Source organism: Equus caballus, chromosome 31 (genome assembly GCF_041296265.1).
Source record: "Equus caballus isolate H_3958 breed thoroughbred chromosome 31, TB-T2T, whole genome shotgun sequence".
Lineage (NCBI taxonomy): Eukaryota > Metazoa > Chordata > Mammalia > Perissodactyla > Equidae > Equus > Equus caballus.
This window is the reverse complement of record NC_091714.1, coordinates 9,539,338-9,551,555: the sequence shown is the minus strand read 5'-3', so window position 1 is coordinate 9,551,555 and position 12,218 is coordinate 9,539,338. Positions and strand designations below refer to the sequence as shown.

The 12,218-nt window shown below is 46.2% G+C and overlaps 1 protein-coding gene across 12 annotated transcripts in view; it reads left to right on the top strand.

The window, feature by feature from the left end:
- The first annotated feature begins 7,256 nt into the window (after positions 1-7,256).
- The window catches only part of SYTL3 (synaptotagmin like 3), an 86,192-nt gene continuing 81,230 nt past the window's right edge, over positions 7,257-12,218 (top strand). For 3 of the 12 annotated variants that reach the window (XM_023632895.2, XM_005608113.4, XM_023632891.2), the window contains exon 1: positions 7,257-7,327. The gene's annotated coding sequence lies outside the window, so the exon portion shown is untranslated. Of the gene's footprint in view, positions 7,328-10,772; positions 12,131-12,218 lie in introns of those variants that run through there. The other 9 variants (XM_070256296.1, XM_070256290.1, XM_070256294.1 and 6 more) reach the window with 6 other exon arrangements.

Genomic DNA, 12,218 nt, shown 5'->3' with positions numbered 1-12,218 from the left:
GAACGTGATGGGCAGGGTGAGACTCGTTACAGTCCCCCTGCAGGTCTAGGCTGAGGAAACTAGCTCTCTGAACGAAACCTTCCTTTTGGGAGGTAAAATGAGAATTTTTCCTTTAGCACCGTTAAAAATAAACCATTTGGGGTGGAAAATTTTGTAAAATGCTGCACACTCCCCGGCTGCCTTACCAGAATGACCTACACTTAACGTGTCTTTATGAAAATAAGCAATGGCACTGGGCTCCGGTACCGCGCCTTCCAGGAAGGGCGGAGGTATGTGCACCTTCCCGCCTGGACTCTGAGGCTAAGGTCTTTGACTTTGGGGGCTGCTTCTTCTGGTTTGACCACACCCTTGAAGTCAGAGTGTCACTTCTTACCTCTCCAAAGCCCAGTTGCTAAAACCCACTTCCCAGCCCCTGAGAAGGGGCGACCACAAGCCCAGGGGCTTGGTCGAATTAGGCTGCTGAGCCCACATTCACTCCATCAGCAACCCTTGTTGTTTCTATTCTTCAGAGTCTAAGTTCCATCCAGGCCAAATCCATTTATTCACTGATGTATCTCCCGCCCCTTCAGTTGTCCCTGGCGCACAGTAGGCACACAATAAAAATGTATGAATGGATGAGTGATTTCCCCAGGCGTTAGTTCTGCCTCATACCCAGCTGCGGAGAATTGGGGCGTGGAGGAGGATGCAGTCGGAGGCAAGAGGGCTGGCGAGAGCAGTACGGAGCCGTGAAACCCCCAAGGCTGCTCTGCCCCGACGCCTGACCAGAGCAAGGAGCCCTGCTGCGTGGGGACTGCTTGCTCTCCCACACCTGGCCTCTGGTCCTTGGAGTCTGAATCTCATTTACCTTTGGAGTTTTGTTCCCTTCCTGTTGTCTGGCTTCAACTCACCCGTTCCAGCATTTCAGTCGTGCGCCTCAGTCCACATGGGATTCTGATCCTGACGTTTCTTATTTTGTTTTCCTGACATTCCTAGTTTCACCTGGGATCCCGTTTTAGGTGTCCTTCTACAACACATGACCCCGCCTGCCTGTGTCCAGGCTGTCAGTTGCACCACACTCCTGAGCCAAACAGGGGTCTTTTCACTCCCTTCTAATTTTCTTCTGCTGCTCTGGGGTGGACCTGCAGGCCCACTAGCTGAATCTCTTAAAATTATGTGCAAAGCGAGAGTAACCAGGTTCTAGGGCCAGCCCGGTGGTGTAGTGGGTAAGTTTGCACACTCTGCTTTGACAGCCTGGGGTTCACTGCTTCAGATCCTGGGCAGGGACCTAGCACCGCTCATCAAGCCATGCTGTGGCAGCATCCCACATAGAAGAACTAGGAGGACTTACAACTAGGATATACAACTATGAACTGGGGCTTTGGGGAGAGAAAAAAAAAAAGGAAGATAGGCAACAGATGTTAGCTCAGGGCCAATCTTCCTCACCAAAAATTTTAAAAAAAGAAAAAAGAGTAACTAAGTTCTGAGTGAACATCTGCAACTGAAGAGTATGAGGTTTGGGGCATCTTTTTAGTTTAAATTGTTCCATAGCCTTTCAGGAACTTCCTGATTCAAATGAGTGTCCTGAATGGCAGCTGGGATAGTGCATTAGTAACGTGTAGACCTGAAGTTGTATTGTAACTGAAATCACCTGCACATGCATAAACCAACAGAAAACATGTCAATGTGAATTTTTAAAAATTTTACATGACTTCAGCTTATGCAGATTGGGTTCCACTCTCCAGGGGTTTTTTTTTTTGCTTTTTTTTTTTTCGCTGAGGAAGATTTGTAACATCTGTTGCCAATCTTCCTCTTTTTGTATATAAGCTGCCACCACAGCATGGCTGCTGACAGCCAGACAAGAGGTGTAGGTCTGCACCCCGGAATTGAACCTGGCCCGATGAAGTGGAGCATGACAAAGTTAACCGCTTGGCCACTGGGGCTGGCTCGCCACTCTCCAGTTTTGACTATCCAAGAACATTCATTAAATGATCATGGTATATGGCTGGTATACGGCATATTGAAATGGTCCCAGAAATGGATAAATTGGCCTGTTTGTCTTCAGAATTATTTGGCCACTTACTCAACACACATACTTTGAGCCCTCTCTGTGCGTCAGCCTCTGAGCTGGAGTGGAGGCTACAAGGCTGACTTAAGATATGGTCTCCACGGAAAACTTTTAAAAACGAGTTTTCTGTGAATAGGAGGATTTGAATTCTCTAGGCTCATGTGATAGAGTGCTTGGAAAAATGCACTGATGTTGCACTGTATTCTGCCCAACTGATGGACACTCTGTGGGGCTGAGGCACTTAAAATCTCTGTGGCATTTGGCGGTTCACTAGCTGCCATTTCCGGCATCTCTGAGGTGCCAAGAATGAATGTCCATCAGAAGCACTGGAGTGTAAACACACAGACTCCGAGCGGCCCATAAATCTCTGGTATTCAGCCATACTTTAGAATAATGTTTAGTTTCTTCAGCAAGCCGGTGGAGTGAATCTTGGGTTTGTTTTTGAGTTTGGGGGTTAGCCATGTTGGCAGATGTTGTGTGCTTTCTTCCTTTGAGTCAAGTCTCTTAAACACACTCTTTAGAAATAGGAATTGGCACTGCCAACGCCTTCATTTAGCAAGTGTGGGCCTAAGAATCATAGCGCTGCTGCCTCAACAAATAATAGCGACAGCCACAGTTGGGTCTCACAGTGCTGTCCTTCGTGATGCCAATCCAGCCCTGGGATGTTTGATTTCTCCTTCCTTCCCCTGTGCCCGGGAGTGTGTTACTGAGATGCACCACAGAGTCATGCTAAGTCAATAATAACAATAATACAATGACGAAGATGGCAGTGCCAAAGCACTCAAGTCGGATGAATTTAGTGCGCAATGGAAAAGAAAATAGACTTGTAGCTGACACGTATCTAAAGTGAGGGCTCTATGCTGAGAAATCACACACTAATGAGATTAGCTAAGAAATTCCGGGGCCGTCCCATAGCAAGTGGTTAAGTTCGTGTGCTCTGCTTTGGCAGCCCAGGGTTTGCTGGTTCGGATCCTGGGTGTGGACCTAGCACCACTCATCAGGCCATGCTGTGGCAGCGTCCCACATAGAAGAAGCAGAGTGACCTACAACCAGGATATACGACTATGTACTGGGGCTTTGGAGAGAAAAGACAAAAAAAAAAAAAAAAAGAGGAAGATTGACAACAGATGTTAGCTCAGGGCCAATCTTCCTCACCAAAAAAAAAAAAAAAAAGCCTATGCTTAGGTTCACTGTCAGCAGGGAAGCGCGGGCACAGTTGGACTGAAATGCCTCTGTACCATCTGGAAGAAGCTGTTGCTCTGAGCCCCTTGGATCCCTCTTCCTCCCAATCCTGTCTACCCCCACCTCTTCCCCAGGACCCCATTCCCCAAATCCAACAATTAAAGGATAACTCATGGCACAGCAGGGGCCTCCAGCTGGCATTTCCTCTCACTGGTTGATTTTCACGCTCTAGTAGTTATTAAATAGTTTATCAGTTCTGTATATATGAGAAAAATACACACACCACATCAGTCAGTGTAGGCTAGGTTAGCTGCAGAAAGAAATGACCCTAGACCCTTGGTGGTTGATCACAACAAAGACGCATTTGTCACTCACACTACATGACCGCTAAGGGTCTGCCATGCTCTGCCCCATGTCTTCTCCACGCTGGGACCAGGCTGATGGAGCAGCCTCACTCTGGAATCATCGTGGGAGAGGGAGTGGCAGCCCAAGTGCTGGCTGGGGAGATGCTGCTGATAAGTGCTAGGCATCACCTCTGTGCACATTTCATCATCCAGAAACGGCCAGCCTGAGTTACGGGGCAGGGACACTTACAGGAGAGGAGTTCCAACCTGCCACACACAGAATTCTGAAGATTTCCCTTGGGGCAGGCCCGGTGGCACAGTGGTTAGGTGTGCACGTTCTGCTTCTCGGCAGTCTGGGGTTCGCCGGTTCAGATCCTGGGTGCGGACATGGCACCGCTTGGCAAAAGCCATGCCATGGTAGGCGTCCCATGCACAAAGTAGAGGAAGATGGGCATGGATGTTAGCTCAGGGCCAGTCTTCCTCAGCAAAAAAAAAAGAGGAGTATTGGCAGTAGTTAGCTCAGCATTAATCTTCCTCAAAAAAAAAAATTTCCCTTGGTGATTTACCATGTTCACACTCTGTTTGCCTAACGCCTGCCCATTCATCCTCTTGGCTGCTCCCCCACTTTCACAGCTACTCGGGCCTAATCCCTGTGTCAGGCCAGCCCTGTATCACTTCATTGTAGTTTCAGATGTCGTCTCATTTTTTCCGGCTTGATTTCAACCCCCAGATACGTTCTATCTTTGCCAACTCTTCTCTGCTGTCCACCGTAGCCTGAGGCCTTAGAAGGTGGTCTTCAAACTTCTTTAATTATGCCCTGCTGGCAGGAACAACTTTTGAGCATGTGTCCCAAAGGTATGTTTGTTTCAACTATGATATATTAAACTACAAATTCATTCATTAAACATTAAGTTTTAGCTTTTTTTTTTTTTTTTTTGAGGAAGATTGGCCCTGAGCTAACACCTGTTGCCAATCTTCTTTTTTTCTTTTCTCCCCAAAGCCCCAGTACATATTTGTGTATCCTAGTTGTGAGTCCTTCTACTTCTTCCATGTGGGTTGCCGCCACAGCATGGCTTGATGAGTGGTGCGTAGGTCTGTGCCCAGGATCCGAACTGGCAAACCCTCGGCAACTGAAGTGGTGTGTGCAAACCTAACCACTACACCACTGGGCTGGCCCCAAGTTTTAGCTTTTTAAAATAAATAGGAAAAGTTCTAAACTTTCTTAGCGTATCCTACTGATATGAGCTAAATAGTGTGCCTCTCAAAATCTGTATGTCAAAGTCCTAACCACCAGTACCTCAGAATGTGACCTTCTGTATTTGAAGATGGGGTCTTTAAAGAGAGAAGTTACAATGAGGTCATTAGGATGGGTGCTAATCCAATATGCCTGGTGTCCTTATGAGAAAAGGAGGTCAGGACACAGATGCCTACAGAGGGAGACCATGTGAGGACCCAGAAGATGACCATCCACAGGCCAAGGAGAGAGGCCTCCAGAAGCAACCAAGCCTGCCAACGCCTTGATCTTGAACTTCTAGACTTCAGAACTGTGAGAGAACAAGTTTCTGCTGTTTGAGCCCCCCAGTCTATGGTACTTGTTACAGTCGCCCCAGCAAAGCTATGTACCTACCCTGGACGTAATTATTCCAGGGTACCCTCATTCCGGAAAACTTCTCTTCCAACAGTCCTAAATGGGTTCACTCCATATCTTATGCTACACGATAGTAACACTACTGCTAAATAAATAGCAGTTAGGATTTATTAAGAATCTTCTCAGGCCAAGGGTCCTCGACCATGGTCACTATGGCAGTACCTGACATAGTAGATGCACAATAAACATTTGTGGATGAATTGAATAAACTGTGAACTAAGAGGGAAGCCTTGTGACCCTCACCAAGAAACAGGCTCAGAGAGGCCAAGTGGTTTGCTCAAGGTCGCTCAGCTCTGTCTCAGCCCAAAGCTTGCCCTCTTAAGGCACTCTTCCCTCTTGTCATTCTAACCCTTCATGGCCCAGCACCACCTCCTGCCCACCCCTGCTCCGCCCTGATGGAATTCACCATCTCAGGCTGTCATCCGCAGGCTGCCGAAGAGTGAGATTTCAGAGCTGAAGAGCCGAGGGATGATCAGAGGGAACCTGATTTACAGATGAGGAAACCAAGGCCCAGGAGTGTTCAGAGACATCTAGTGACTCCCAAGGCCACACAGCACACCTTATTCTTGGTCATCAGCTGACTTGCCTGAATCATATACTCTCAATTCGAGTTCACACTAGTTTGCCCTCAAGAGTGAGTCTGAGACCCTCAAAAGGGCCCATTAAGGTAATGAAAAAACAAGTCCACAGAGTGGGAGAAGATATCTGTAACATAAATATCTGAGAAAGAAATATATATATATCTCCTGAATATATAAAGAACTTCTACAAATCAGTAACAGAAAGACAGAAAAACCAATAGAAAAAGAGGCCAAAGACTTGAACAGGCCCCAAATCAAAGTAGACATCCAAATGACCAGTAAACATATAAAATGGTGCTCAAATCGCTCAGCTACACAAAACATGTGGGAAGTGAAAATTAAAACCATAACATGATACCACCACATACCCACCAGAATGGATAAAATGAGAAAGGTGGATAATGTCAAGTGTTGGTGAGGATGTAGAGCAACTGGAACTTGTTGCTGGTGGGAGTGTCAGTTAGTACCACCACTTTGGGAAACTGGCAGCATCTACTAATGTTGAATATACACCTGAACTATGATGTGGCAATTCTGCTCCTAGGGACGTAACGAACAGAAACAGATACAGATATTCACCCAAGAGACTGTACAAGAATGTTCGCAGCAACACTATGCATAATAGCAAAGATTATAAATACCACCAATGCCCATTGACAGTACAATAGATAGATAAATTTTTTATATATCCATACAATGAAATATACGCCTGCATGAACTAACTATAGCTACAGGCAATGGTATGGGTGAATCTCATGAACATGCTGAAAAAAAGAAGTCAGACACAAGAGAGTTAATATTGTAAAATTCCACTCACATAAAGGGCAAAAGCAGGAAAACTAATCCACGGTGTTAGAGGTCAGGATAATAATCACCTTTGGGGGAAGGTGGTGACTGGAAGGGCATAAGAGTAAGTGGAAGGGCATAAGAGTAACCGGAAGGGCTTCTAGGATGCTGTTAAAGTTCTGTTTCTTGATAGGGGTGGGCTCACTTTGAGAAAGTGTATCAAGCTGAGCCTGTGATTTGTACCGTATTCCAGATGTGTGCTACACGTCGATGAAATGTATCCAAAAGAAAGGCCAAGCACCCATCTTGTTATAAACTGGCTCTTGAGCAGCAGCTGTTCTTTGAGATGTAGCGCGTCATTTACGCTGGAGGTTACTGTGAAACCCCTTACGAGTGCGGAAATATTTGACTGCTTGCAGCCTCCAGTCCCTATGGGGGGTTTTCTTGGCAGGGGTGAAACATCTCAGGAACGTCAGCTTGGTCTTTCCCCCAGCTAAAAATGTAAACTGTTGGCATGCAAGAGCTCCCGGGTGTGGTTTTGGGGTGGCTTTGTTCCTGAGGTCCTTGTTGATGTGGGGGTAACCACAGAGGCGCTCAGGGCCAGCCCCGAGGGCGCGCTGCTTCAGCCCCATGCCCGACAGGAAGGAAAGAGAAATACGTCAGTTGTTCTAACGAGAAGAAAAATTGACTTCCTTCTCTCTAGCACAGTCTCCTGGGCTCTTCTCTTGAAGCTGATGCAAAGGTAAGCTGAGCTTCCAAGTCCAGCCCTTTGGGCAGGTTGTTTTTGGGGTGGGGTGGGTAGAGATGATAATTACTATAATTTTTCTTAAATTGATGACATTGAAAAGCTGGGAAACAAAAACAATGATAACTTAGGTAAAGGATGACATGTAATTTTATTGAATAGCATACATTTAAAAGGTAGGGGAATAGTGACTTAAAGGGAATGGAAGAAGTACTTTAGAGGTAATTAAAAAAACAAACCAAACCAAAAAACACTATCCAAAAGCTGTATCATGGGAATTTTTTTTAAAGGTGGTGTAGAGTGTTGTTTGCTTTCTTCTTTGAGTTATAAATTCTTATACATACAGTTTATTCCCGTTTGGCCCTGAATCTTGTTTTGATTACCCATAATCTCCAATTTGGAGGTGGAACATAAATATAATTCTAAAATAAAAAAATGAAGTTAGCTAGGGCCTAATTTAAATTTCTTTCCATTATGCTTCCTCCACCTCGAACAAATTTCTTGGCAAGAGGAGAGATTCTGAGAGGGAAATGCCCTGTAGATATTAGGGATCTTTTAAGAAGTTAGAATTGGTGTAGAAAGAGATTATTCAGCCAACACTGTGGGAAATTCTAACTTTTTAACTGTTCTGCCTAAACAAAGCATAAGTCTTCGGAGTTAGACCCAGATTAGAGTGTGACTTTAGGTCAGTTGCTTGATTGCTCCAGCCTCACTCTCTTCGCCTGTAGAATGGGTGCACTTCATTGTGTTGGCTGTTGTAATGAGGATTGAGATGATGCATGCAGAGTACTTAGACACTGACCCAGGGTAGGTGCTAAAGAAACAGTAGTGGTTGGGACAATAGTCTAACAACAATTGTGAGTAGTACCTATAACAATGGAATAATATGAATTCTCTTTTCTTCTAAGAAGAGCTCAGGTTTGAGCCACGAAAACCATGATTTCTATTTCAGCGCTTTACTCTGATTCTCCGATAGCGTTCTTTGGTTTTTTGGCAGCAGATGCCTACCAGAATGAGAAAGAATAAAGAGAGCCAGCAGTGAATCACAGTGACCTTTCAGAATGAAGTGTTTTTTCCACTTTCTCCTATCTCAGGCACCCTTCAAGTTTTCTAGATTTAAGCCACATACATGCAACTTCACATATAATAAAGGACAGAGTTTTGAGGGACCCACAGCTTATATAACTTTATAACTTCTTTAAGAAAATGAATACAAAACTAGGTACGCGGCCTTGGATGGGGCCGTGCAGGTGAGGGATGCCAAAGCTTGTGCTTCACTAGCTTCCTGGAAAACGCACCTCCAATTAAGTAACGAGAGAAAAGGAATCTATAAACGCACATCTCCATTTTGGTGTGAGACTCTGTGACAAACACATAGGCATGTCGTCTCACCTTAAAAAACGAAACCTGTCAGGTTTAGTCCTCGAGTCGGAGCCCCGTGGGGGTTGGAACTACGGAGACAGGAGCTGTTCTCTATCTATCTCCTTCCTTGGGTGGACCAGGGTTCTTGGTGGCTGGGACAGGCTTCCATAAAGAATGTACACAAGCAAAAGAAGGATGACATTTTCAAGGAACGCTTCAAGGTCAGTGAGTCACTCAGCTTTTCCCCTGTGTACTAGGCTGTGCAGCCTCTCAGGGAAATGGCTGTGGTAAAGCTTCACAGCAGCGAGGTTGCCTGCCCCGAAATGACCACTCTGTGAGCCGTGGCAAGGCTGCGGCTTCCAGCCTCTGAGAGCGTTCTGTAGTTTCCCTTGAAAGTCGGGGTAGCAATGAGGTCACGTTCACACGCACGCACGCAGCTGCAATTTGCCACATTTCACTCGGGTCTCATTTCCCCTCCATCGCAGAGAGGTGGTGAAGCTTCATTTCCTTTGATCTGAGGCCCCGCTGCTCAGAGACGATGGATAATTGGATGAAAGGAATAGGGAACTGCTGCCTGCAGATAAGGAGCGCTCCCTTTCCTGGCCTTCTTTTATCTTCTCGCCCTCAATTTGATATTCCTGGTACTTTTCCCCCTTGTCAGATCTAAAAGCCGAAGTCAAGCTTTGCTGTCAGGCTGAGGAAAGCGAGCAAGCGTTGTTTCAAAATTCCAGTACACGATCGGCTATTTGTTTCTCCTGGCAAAGTGGTCCCACATGTTTCTCCCCTGGGACGCCTTCCCCAACCCCCCCAGCCATTTCTGCTCTCTCCGTACGGAGTGAGTCGTGCCTTCCTCTGAGCATTCTGCTTCTCTGTAGATCTTTGGTTTTTATACTCATCGTACTGTGTTATCACTTATCTGTTCGCATGTCCGTTTTCTGGCTGGAATGTGAGCTTGAATGCAGAGATTGGCTCTGACTTATTTTAGATCCTCAATACGTGGCACGTGCTTGGCACACAGAAGGCCAATGAAATCAATGCCGTCAAGTGGATGCTCTAAATACCATAATCAAACTGTTTGTCTGGATGCCAAAGTTCCACTGGGATGCAGCATGACTAGATGCAGACAAAGTGGAAATACGTGGATTGAAGTGCTGTGCTGCGTTTAGGAGGGGACCCGCCGGTCTCTGCCCCTGCTGCCTGCGTCCCTAACAGTCCCAGATAAATGGCTTGGTTTTGGGGCTTTAGGGCCTTCCTGATGGAGAGTGCAGAGGAATACTTCTGAGTCCTGCTTGCTTTGTTCCAGCCATTGCTGCAGGGCTGTACCCAGATGATTCTGGAATTGGGGTTTGATCCCAGATTGTCTGACTCACAGGCTGATGCTGAGATGGTTCGGTGTGGAGTGCTTCTCTCAGTGGCCTTGGGAGACTTTTTGCTTCAGAGTGATGCTCTGGTATAGGTTTTATTTATTTTTTATTTTTATTTTTTTTGAGGAAGATTAGCCCTGAGCTAACTACTGCCAGCCCTCCTCTTTTTTTGCTGAGGATGACTGGCCCTGAGCTCACATCCGTGCCCATCTTCCTTTACTTTATATGTGGGATGCCTACCACAGCATGGTGTGCCAAGCAGTGCCATGTCCACATCCGGGATCCAAACTGGCAAACCCCGGGCTGCCAAGAAGTGGAACGTGCACACTTAACCGCTGCGCCACTGGGCCAGCCCCTGATTTATTTTTTAATGGTTGTATAAAATTAGGCTGGTAGGTGGAGCATTGGCAAACAGAAGCCGTCACTATTGCAAAGTTACACAAATGCAATAGAAAAAGGTGATAGGGGCTACACTCAGCTCCACGTGGGTGAGGACAGAGCCTGACTCCAGTGTCTGGACAAAAGGAACACAGTGTGAGAATTTGTGGAGTGAAAGAGAGAGAGAGTGACTAAATATCGTCCGAGAGAAATGGATCTGGGAGAGTTCACCATTCAAGCTCTGAGATGGTGAATTTCTGCATGAGGTCGTTCAAGAAAATACGTTTCAGTATGCTGCTCAGATCTGGAACTGACTCAGCTATTCCTGTGCTTTTCAGATTTCTGATACCGAAGCACGCCAAACGAGCGCTCGCTCGCTCCCCTGACTATCCTTCCTTCCGACTCTACTTGAATTAACGCTTCCTGCTTGGGCAAGAAAACCACATGTCACAATATTCGCTGGGTTTCTCAACTCAAGCCAAACATTCAGGACCTGCTTGCTGGGTGATGAGGGATGAGTGAAACACGATGTCACCCCTAAAAGGGACACTCGGATGCAAGACAAAATGGAGTCAGGGTCACAGGAGAGAAACGGACCAAGTAGAAAGGGGTCATAGATGACGGAGCCATAATTTTGATTGTAAATAAGGAGAAAGCTCCCGGATTAGGTAGCAATTAGTCTGGACCTTGAAAGATTAACAGTAATATTGATGCTCTACTACGACTAAGAATGATAATTAGTTTATTGATTGCTTATTATATGCTTGTCGTTCTGGTCTCAGTACCTTCTATGCGTCAACGCTTTTAACCCTCACAAAAGCTCTGGGAAGTAGGTGTGTAATTCTCTCCACTTTCTAGGCAGGAAGCTGAGTCCCAGAGGGGCTTAGGTAACTTGCCCTGCGTCTCGATAGCTAGGAAAGGGCAGAGCGGAGCTATTCACCCACAGTCAGGCTCCAATCCCTGTTCCTTGGCTGCTCCCTCAACTGCCTCTGAGTAAGTTAGATGTCGGTAGGCAGAAGGAAGAGCAGGAGGAGATCACGGAAAAGGAAAAGCAAGTGATGTGTTCAGGGAATAGTCTCGAATATGTTCAATATGGGAGTGTTGGAGCATTTTGTGGGAATTGAGAATGGAGACGTAGGAAGAGACCAGATCTGGGAGGGTCAGGAATGCTGTGTTCGTCCTGCTTTGGAATTTTAGGCGGTGGAGAACCTGGGCTCCCGTACTGAAGGCAGAATGACAGATTCCTGCCTCAGTATTGTTGCATATACTGTCCCTCAGCCTAGAGATGTCACCCTCCTCCTTCTTCCTGTTCCTTAGACCACCTCCTCTTTTCCCAGGCTCAGTGGAAGTCACTTCTGCTGTGAAGATTTTCCTGTCCTCTCCTGTCACTGGTCTTCCTCTTACCATCCATTGGGTAGTTTTAATACTGGTACAACTGCTCCCGTTGGTGCCCGCAGCCATTTGCGTGCAAGCTAACGGGTACGGCCAGCTCTGGATCCCATCAGCTGAGCCTGTTACCCACTTTGTGAGTGTTACAAGTGCCATTCTCTCACCTCACTCTGTCACCCCAGACAGTAACACATAGCATAGTGCAAGGAACATGCAAACTGATTTGAATAGATTTGATGTAACTCGTTTACAATCTCCATTTTCTACTCTAAGACGTCACAAAAATCCAAAGCATCCAAGAAAGAAGGTATATTTGTTTTATCCGTATTTTTAAGAATATGACAAATATTCCAGGGGCTGGCCCGGTGGCATAGTGATTAACTGCGCATGCTCTG